The sequence below is a fragment of the Eublepharis macularius genome, chromosome 15 (assembly GCF_028583425.1).
Source record: "Eublepharis macularius isolate TG4126 chromosome 15, MPM_Emac_v1.0, whole genome shotgun sequence".
Taxonomy (NCBI): domain Eukaryota; kingdom Metazoa; phylum Chordata; class Lepidosauria; order Squamata; family Eublepharidae; genus Eublepharis; species Eublepharis macularius.
The window spans coordinates 23,843,906-23,853,569 of record NC_072804.1 but is presented as its reverse complement, the minus strand read 5'-3'; positions in this window follow the sequence as shown (position 1 = coordinate 23,853,569).

Below are 9,664 nucleotides of genomic sequence, written 5' to 3'. Positions count from 1 at the left end.
TTTATCAACTAACATAGATTTCAGTAAGTCCAGAGCCGTTTCCACACGGCTCCCCGCTGCTCGTAACAACCCAGAATATCGCGAAAAAAACACGGAAGATCACGTTTTCTCATGCGAGATTTGCGCGACGTCACGTGATGTCGCGCAAATCTCGTGCGAGAAAACGCGATCTTCCGCCGTTTTTTTTGTGATATTCCGGGTTGTTACGAGCAGTGGGGAGCCGTGTGGAAATGGCTCAGGTGTGTTTGTACATAAAATCTACCATGAAATAACACGTGAACTAATGAGTGATTCAATCAAGTTATCAGAGCAGGAACAAAATATGTGATTAAATGCAATGTTTTAGTATCTTCCTGTCACCAATGCACATAGTAGCACATAAAATCTAGCCAGCATATCCCCATGACAATATCTGGAACAGTTAATATTGATAAATAACATGCATATTGGTGGGGGATCATTGGAGTTAAATTTAATGGGAGGAGAGAACACACACCTCATGGGCTTTGGCCAATGTTTCTTGAACATTAATGTCCATTATATGGTCATTGATCACCAAAGTAGCCTTATTTAGCTCCATGAATTTTTAAAAGGAGGCGGATTTTTACAAAGCCTAATCAAGTGACGCAGTGGGAGTGGAGACAGGATGAAGAAACCTGTAACAACAACATTTGATTTATATACCGCCCTTCAGGACAACTTAATGCCCACTCAGAGTGGTTTACAAACTGCAACTGATTGTGGAGTGACTAATTAAAGTACTATTATCAAACCAGCCCAACATTCATGTCAAGTCCTGCAGCCATTCTGATCCCTGGAAAAATGATTCCTGGATCCATATGGAGGAATAGCTAAAATGAGGAGAGACAAGGGCATGAAATCAACCTGTCTCCTGGGCCAACCGATGCTACAGCATGTCCGCCCAAGAAACTGGCAAACACCTCTGGCCCAGAGTATGAATTTCAACCTTATATATTAGCTAGAATGTACATTCCATGACTTTCTCCTTAAGTAGGTGATAAAAGCAGTGCCAAGATGGTTTTCCATAGCAGCTTTTTCCCTGGCTGATTCTGATTTTAATCCAGTGTGATGTGTGGGGAAAAGTACACAACAAGGAGACATCAGCATGCATTTGCCTGTACATGTGCTGTGAAATAGCTGTTCCTTTGGACTGTACCATATGTCACAGATTACCAGTTTGGGGTCTTTAAAGGACTCAAGAATGTTTTTTGAATTAGGGTGCTTACTGCTATTTTTGTTGTTTTTAAAAAGCCGTATGTGGAAACATCCTTTTCTGTTTAGCTGTAAAAAAGGTCATTGTTGTGACAGGTTCTTAACAGACCCAACCCATTTCATTTGCTGTGACAGGGCACATAAGCATCCAAGATCTAACACCTTAAATGGCTGTCTGAGTGCTTTGCCAAGTGCCACCACAATAGCGGTGAGATCCATGTATACATAATGGCCCACCTCTGGGAAATGTTCCCTCATATAGACACCTCAGGCAGACACCAGATGGAAGACTTTTGCAGTTCAGCTTCAGTGCCTGCACACCAAAGGGGCATTGGTCTTGTCGGAAGGAATGCTTCCATGGAGCCCCACGTCTTCTAACTGGCCATAGAAGGCTCACTGAACTCCTACGATGAGGGCTAGTGAGAAGAAGGGGACTTTTGTCAGCCTTCAGCCTAAAACCTGAATGACTGTCTGGCCAGGAGGGAAGGCACAGAAGATTGGAAACATCTTGTGAGAGTTGTATTAGCTAGAAACAACAACATTCAATTTATATACCACCCATCAGGACAACTTAACGCCTACTCAGAGCGGTTTACAAAGTGTGTTGTTATTATTTTCCTCAGGACAATCACCCTGTGAGGTGGGTGGGGCTGAGAGAGCTCCAAGAAGCTGTGACTGGCCCAATGTCACCCAGCTGGTTGTCTTAACCACTACACCAAACTATATTTCTATTTTGTTTTCTATGTTCTCTATTTCCCTTCCCCAGTTCCCCTTGTTTGCCCATCTGCGTGCTTACAATAAACTTTAAAAATCAGAATAAACTTCACCTTTTAGGAAAGGCTGAAGAGGGTGAGGCAGTGGCCCAGTAGAGAAAAGGGACTTGCTCAGGTCTGCCTCCTCGGCAGAGCAGGGCTTTCCCTGTTACCGACACACTCTTGCCCGTTGAGATTCTGAAGGAATCAAGCAGGGCCCAGAAAGAGTTGGCAGTTCTACCTAAGCACAGACGATCCAGAAGCATTGGATACTGTGCATGAAGTCTCCCCTGCATCCCTCCCAACAGGTCCTGCATGCCAGTACATGGTAAAATTAAGTATCTATGATGTGCGAGTCTGTAGCCAGTGGCTGCATTAATTCCAGCTCCAACTGAGTACATTAATCTTGCTGAAGTTAAACCTTTTGTAATCTTGGAAAGAATTTTATTCTGTGTTGTGTGTGTGTGTGCATGCGTTTTCCATTACAACCACTTTTGCAATAGGAAGAATACCAGGGTTTTGTTTTATTCCTCTTGATTGGTGGGCAGAAGACTATCTATATGATCTTTATCAGCTTAATCATCATATTATAGTAACAGAAAAAGATGAATAAACATAAATTGGAAGGTCATAAAGTTACAAAAAATAAAGCATGATTTTGTATAAAGCTTTTCTGCAGTTGTTCCCAAAGGTACCCGATTTCTGTCAACCATCTTTCTGGTTTCCTGTGTGCATGTTATCTTTGTTTATGTACATACTTTCAGGAGGGTATCCTGTTGGTCAAAGAAAGAAAAGAGCTTTGACTGTGAAAAGCTCAAACTCTGGAAATCTAGTTGGTCTTTAAGGTGCTACTGAATCTGAATCTTGCTGCTTATGTACATCCAGGGCCCCCAAACTTTTTGACCCTGTGGGCACATGTGGAATTCTGACACAGTGTGGTGAGCATAGCAACAAAATGGCTGCCACAAAATCGACGCGGCAGGAGACGGAGCCAGCCCCAAAGTGGCTGCTACAGCTTACCTTCAGTCGTACAATAAAGATCCTTGTGGTGCGGAAGCCGTTTCTGCCAAAGCAATGTTTTTTTAAAATTGGCCCAGTCAATCAATACTCCAATGGCCCCACCTACTTTCTAAAAATACTTGGTGGGCACCAGGAAAGGTGTTGACAGGCACAATTGTGCCCATGGGCACCACGTTGGGGACCTCTGATGTACATGATATGCTAAAACTTGGCTAACCATTCCAGTTTGCCTGGCATATACTGAAATATACTGCAACTTCCACTTTTTGTCAGACTCGTGCATTCATTAATATGTAGATAAACACTCCACATTTCCCCGCCCACAACTCATCCCAGAGAGGCAGTAACTTACAAGGGTTATATTAGGACATGTTTTTCAGACTGAATCACTTTTAATTCTCTCCACATCAGGCCCAGATTATCCTGGAGCTGCCTTCTATTAGAGGAGGGCATGGAATCAGAATATTGCCCCACCCAACCTATCCAGCAAAGACATGGTGGTTTACTAGATAGTGGATGATTACTATTTTGCAATAATGTGTTTCCCCAACACAAACTGCTCCAAATCTCATCTGACCTTCATCTGTAGCTAATTTTAGATTGCAATACTGGAATGGGAAAGAGTTGTTGGGTATGGGGGTGAGAGATAACATGAAGTCACGGCTTCTCTCCCATGACTCTTACTGGCATAACAAAGCGCACAGGCCTCTCTTCTTTATTTTGTTGTCCTCCTTTTTTGTTCTTCACTGCTGCAAAAGACCTTGAAATTCCATTCGGGAGCTGACTGGGCGCACGGCACGGGCTGTTCTCATCCTGCACGTTTCAGAATGTGGTCTCTATCTGCGTGCTCAAGTGCATGTTGCTAATACACGCCTAGGGTGCTGCACAAATGTGTAACTGTAGGAAGGGAGAGTGTTAACAGTTCATCAAAGACCTGGTTGCTGGGACCGCACGCTCTGGAAATAAAACATGCCAACATTTTAGGGAGAGGCCTAAGAGCCAAACTACAAGTGACGCCTGACACAGGTTGGACACTTGTCAGCTTCCCTCAAGTTTTGATGGGAAATGTAGGCGTCCTGGTCTTACAGCTTGGCTCTCCATTACAGCTGCAAGACCAGGACGCCTACATTTCCCATCAAAACTTGAGGGAAGCTGACAAGTGTCCAACCTGTGTCAGGCATCACTTGTAGCTTGGCTCTCAGTCTCAAAGACAGTTATAGGACAGGTGACTGCTGTGGTACATCAAGAACAGGGCTGTTTGACTCTGGAAGTCAAATGCCAACCCTACAATCAATAGTTGGTATATGAAAATCTGGGATCACTTAATCTCAGAGAAATTACATGGTAAAATCCTCCAGATGGAGTACTTCCCAAGAACCACAAATTTTCTAGAAAAGTGGCTTCCCTTCCTTGAATATCTTGAAATTAATAAGACTCCATCCAGGCTTAAAACAGTTTTATTTACATTCAAATGTAATTACATTCAATTACCAGGGAATGTTATTGACCAACCTCCATGCCCTGAAAAGCTTCAACTGCTCATTAAATGGATTAAACTCTGCTGAAGGGTCAATAGGACATTTTTTTCCCTGGTCAGTTGGCCTAGAGTTGGAGTGGAGGAATGCCTCCCGGGGCAAAAGATCTGCCCAGTTCTCTAGACTGTCCTTCCAGCTAAAGCGTGTTTCTCTCTCTCTGGTTCAGTGCTGAGAACCCTTTCTGGGTCACCTCTACCAGGAGGCAAAGCAAATAATGGGTGCCGCACAAAGGTAAATGTTTATATTGCACATGTGCAGTATTGTAGTTTAACAGACGATTCTGAGGCCAAAGCAGAGAGGGCAAGACTGTTGGGAAAGCTGGGGAGGGTGGAGGACAGAATAATTAATCAGTGCCTTAATTACTAGAAGGGGCGATCCCTAATATACACCTGTCTTCAGATTACTTCCTCCAACCTAGAAACAATCTAGTAATGTTGGTTGTTGTGGATTTTCCGGGCTGTATCGCCATGGTCTTGGCATTGTAGTTCCTGACGTTTTGCCAGCAGCTGTGACTGGCATCTTCAGAGGTGTAGCACCAAAAGACAGAGATCTCTCAGTGTCTGAGGGCCAAACTACAAGTGACGAATGACACTTGAACAGCAAGTCTATTCCACCCTGTTCACTTGCCCTCCACTCGATCCACTTGCCGTTCAAGTGTCATTTGTCACTTGTAGCTTGGCCCAAAGTTATTAAAGTTTGACACTGAGAGATCCCTGTCTTTTGGTGCTACATCTCTGAAGATGCCAGTCATGGCTGCTGGCGAAACGTCAGGAAGTACAATGCCAAGACCATGGCTATACAGCCCAGAAAATCCACAACAAACATCGTTCTCCAGCCGTGAAAGCCTTCGACAATCCAATAATGTATTTATTCATTTATTTAAAACATTTGTATGCTACCTTTCCACTCAAAACAGGGTGCCCAAGGCAGTTTACCAGGTAGACAGATGTATGAGGTTACTATCTAACAACAGAAACAGCCTCTAGACATTTTTTTTAAAAAAAATTATTTATAGTCCATCTTTTTCACTGAGACTCCAGGCGGATTGCAGAGTACGCAAACAGGGGAAAAAATGTAATTATATAGTGTTAGGACATTGAATGAACAATGCAATAGGACTAGGAGTACAAAATCAAATGACAATGTGATCAGACATTATAAGATACACAATGAACAATGCAGTGGGACGAGAAATACAAAATTCAATGACGCGTGCGTTGTGTTTGCAGTCTTGGCATGGGGAGAACTGATTATTCTTGGCACAGGTTTATTTATACCCTCCCAAAGGCCTTATTTTTCTGCAATGAGAGGTGAGGGGGTTTAAACCTGCCTGAGTATTGTGCCTCTTCGATTTTTCAGCCCTAATTCAATTGGGAGAGAGGGCATGATCTTGACAATGGTTATTCAATGACGAGTGAAAGGCATTTTGCACATGCTCAGAGGTATGCATACAGACAATGCATACAGACAATGGTTATTCAATACTACGAAAAGGCATTTTGCACATGCTCAGAGGTATGTATACAGACAATGTATACAATGGTTATTCAATGACTGAAAGGCATTTTGCACATGCTCAGAGGTATGCATACAGACAATGCATACAGACAATGGTTATTCAATACTACGAAAAGGCATTTTGCACATGCTCAGAGGTATGTATACAGACAATGTATACAATGGTTATTCAATGACTGAAAGGCATTTTGCACATGCTCAGAGGTATGCATACAGACAAGCTACAAGGTGGTTTGTAATTACAGAGGCTGAGTAAATGATGTTTTCAGCTTCTGCTCACTCTCTGTTCCAGGGGGGAGGAATCAGCCGCCTCTTGCCTCATTTCCACTCACTGTGTGTCCTTGTACCGCAGCCTTTCCCTCCTTCTTTTCATAGGATGCCCCCTATGGCTAGGGGAGAAGACAGAAAGGCGGGAGAGTGCGTCTCCTGCCGGAGCTGTTCTGGGCCAGCAGCCAGGTGTGATACTGCTGGTGCTGAGGCCCAGATGCTTCCAGAGGCTCCTCAGCAGCAACAGCAGAACTTGCCCAGCCACACACAGGCATGAAACGGTGCCCGACTGTGGAAGCAGCAGTGTGTGTGGGGGGGGGGAGCAAGCAAGGAGAGGGGCCCCACCCCTCCCTTCTATCCGTGCTGGTTCGTCTCCAACTGGGCTGCATCACCTTGTGGCTTGAAAGGGGAAGATGCTGGACTGAGCTCCATCATTTTTTAAAAATAATATTTTATTGAGTTTTTAAAATTTTTCTATACAAACATTATAACAAGCTTAATAGTGAAAAGATTCTCTTGACAGCATGAGAGAACAGTCCAATTTAACAAGCACAAATTTACTATAAGAACTAACAAACAAACAAGCAATCTTCACACCTCTGACTCCTATTTGAGCTCCATCCTTTTCAAGGCGAAGCTCAACTCTGCCCACTCCCCAATTTGGCTGTAGGCGAAGTTTCCACAGAAAACTTCCACCCACCGCTGCCGTGCATTTCCCCTGTGTGTCAAAATAAAGAGGAACAATTTGGAAATCCTCATTTCCTAAATCTTGCCCCCTCCAGGAATTTTTAAGCTCTCAGGGACATGAGCAGGATTTTCCATCCCCTCCCTCTCCCCAGTTTTCTCCCCAAGGTGGCTTACATCATTCTCCTCTATTTTATCCCCATGACAATTCTGTGAGGTAGGTTAGGATAAGAGTAAGTGACTGGCAGGCTACCCAGTGAGCTTCCATGGCAGAGTGGGTGTTTGAACGAGTCTACTGGATCCTAGTGGAGCACTCCTACTCACGGAACTATGCAGGCTTGCTTATGGGGTGTGTGTGGGGGGGTGAGTTTTGCTACTTTCATATTCCTGATGGGCCCAGCCACTCTACTATTAATTACACTATAGGACACAATCCAAACAGGTGGCCCATAAAGGTCCTTGACTGGCGCTAAGTGGGTCCCTTTTGGCTCTGTCCTATGACATCACCAGGTTCCACTGTGGTACAGGTAAATGTGTGGAGGGGGATGAGAATGCTACTTCCCAGCTGTCCTCTGGATTGAGAGGTGATCTTTCAACCCCCACCCCACCCCATGCAGAAATTTCTCAGTTGCATGCACCCCAGGGCCTCATCACTGCAATGCTGCAGTGAAGTTTCCTGGTGTGGGAGAGGTATGTTAGCCTGTTGCCTATTAACTCTTTTCTCAGTGCAACCAAACCATTGCAGAAATATAAATGTTGGTGAAAATTTAGTCTCCAACACGGCTATTGCAGAGGAGATTCCTGGAGATATGATTGGTAGATGTGAATGAAATGGTGCTTGAGAGAGATAAACAGCCACTCCCAGAGCATCATATTCATACAAGAGAGGAGCATGGAGCATTCCCTTCCGGTTTGGTTGTTAGGCCCTGTTGCCATAGCAACACAGATCAGGGGAAAAAGGGCTTGTGGCAAAGATGCTGAAATTGAGTCTTATCCAACTGATGCAAAGAAGGCAGTCGGAAAGGGTGAAGGGCTCGAAAACCTCAGACACCCTGCCACAGGATGTCACGTCTTCCTCGCCAGCATACAGCACCAGCGTCCAGGAAGTGTTGCAACCCCATAACCGTTCTCAGAAGAGCCTCTTCTGCTTGGCACTGGTGACCTCATTTCTGGCTGTCTCCTCAGACCTTGAAAGGAAGAAGTGTCACAGGAAGAAGTACACACAGACAGGCACGCAAATGCGTCCAGGAAATTTTAGACCATGCACAGCTACAAAATTAAAACGTATAATTGTCAATATAACTGGGGTGGGGGAATCGGGATACGATTTCCAGTTCTAACGCAGTGTAGTTGAACTTTGTGGGGAGCCATTCTGTTGTGGAGGGAGCTGCATGCAGAATTACAGCAGAGGGGTCAGGACCCCTTTGGGGCTGGATACAAGATCAGGAGCAAATGGGGGGAGGGCAGAGACCGCTTGAGGTAAGGAGCAGGGAGCTCAAGGGATGCCCAGCACCAGCAGCCTGGCCACAGACCCCGCTGGACTCCAAGCACTACAGGGGTCCTTTGCAGGTCGTCCTATGACCCGGGCAGGCTTTTCCTATGGGGGCTGGTTTGAAGCTGCTACTGCTCCTTGTGCAGCCAGGACACGCCCCCCCACCCCCACCGAGCTCCCCCATCTACTGTCATGAGTTTCATTTCAGATGGAAATGAAGATGCTGAATGCTCCAGCCGACAAGACACCTTCCCTCCTCCTTTGAGCCAACACTCTTACTGAGCCCCTAGGGCATGTGGAGCAAAGGGCTGTGATCCTCTGGCCAATGCCTGCTAGGAACGATGTGCCATTCAGATAGGAAAATACCAGGGGCTTGGCCAGAAAGGAGGGTTGCCAAGCTCCAGGCAGGACCTGGAGATCTCCCAGCATTACAACTGACTTCCAGGCTGCAGAGATCAGTTCCCCCGGGAGAAAATGGTTGTTTTGGAGAGGGAGGACATTATGGCATCATATCTCACAGAGGTCCCTCCACTATCCAAGCCCTGCCCTCCCCAGGCTCCACTCCTATAATCTCCAGGAATTTCTCAACCCAATCCAGAGTTGGCAACCCTAAAGGAGGCATCCAAGCATACTGGAAAGGTCAGGATTCGGTCAGCCATGCTGCAATCAGCTAAGCGCTCCACACTCCACGAGATGCAGGCAAGAGGGGGGTTCTGCCCCGTCCCCTTTTAGCATCCAGCAAGAGGAAACCTCCCGTTTGGCTCAGCTGCAGGTGCCCCTCGCTGTGTCCCTTGGGTTGGGCTTCATCGAGCTATTCTGTGGGTCTGGATTTTGCCGAGGACCAAGATGGCGACCTACCTTTTCCATTCACGAAGCCACCCTCTGGCTTCTCCCTCCTGCCTAAGTTTGTGAGAAGCAAAGCCAGGCGGCTTGCAAAGGGCCGGCCCGGGATGTCTGGAAGGGGGCCAGAGGGAGATGCTGAAGCGGCTCTTTCGAAGCCACCAGGCCGCTCCAGCCACCGCCCGCACGGGGCAACAGCGCCGGTGGTCCCTTCTCGTCGCGGCCAGTCCTTCCAAGCGGATCGGCCGATGGGGGCGGGGGGAGCCGGGGTCGCGCTTGGCTTCTTCTCAGCCTCGAGGCTATGGGCGGGCGGGCGGGGGGGG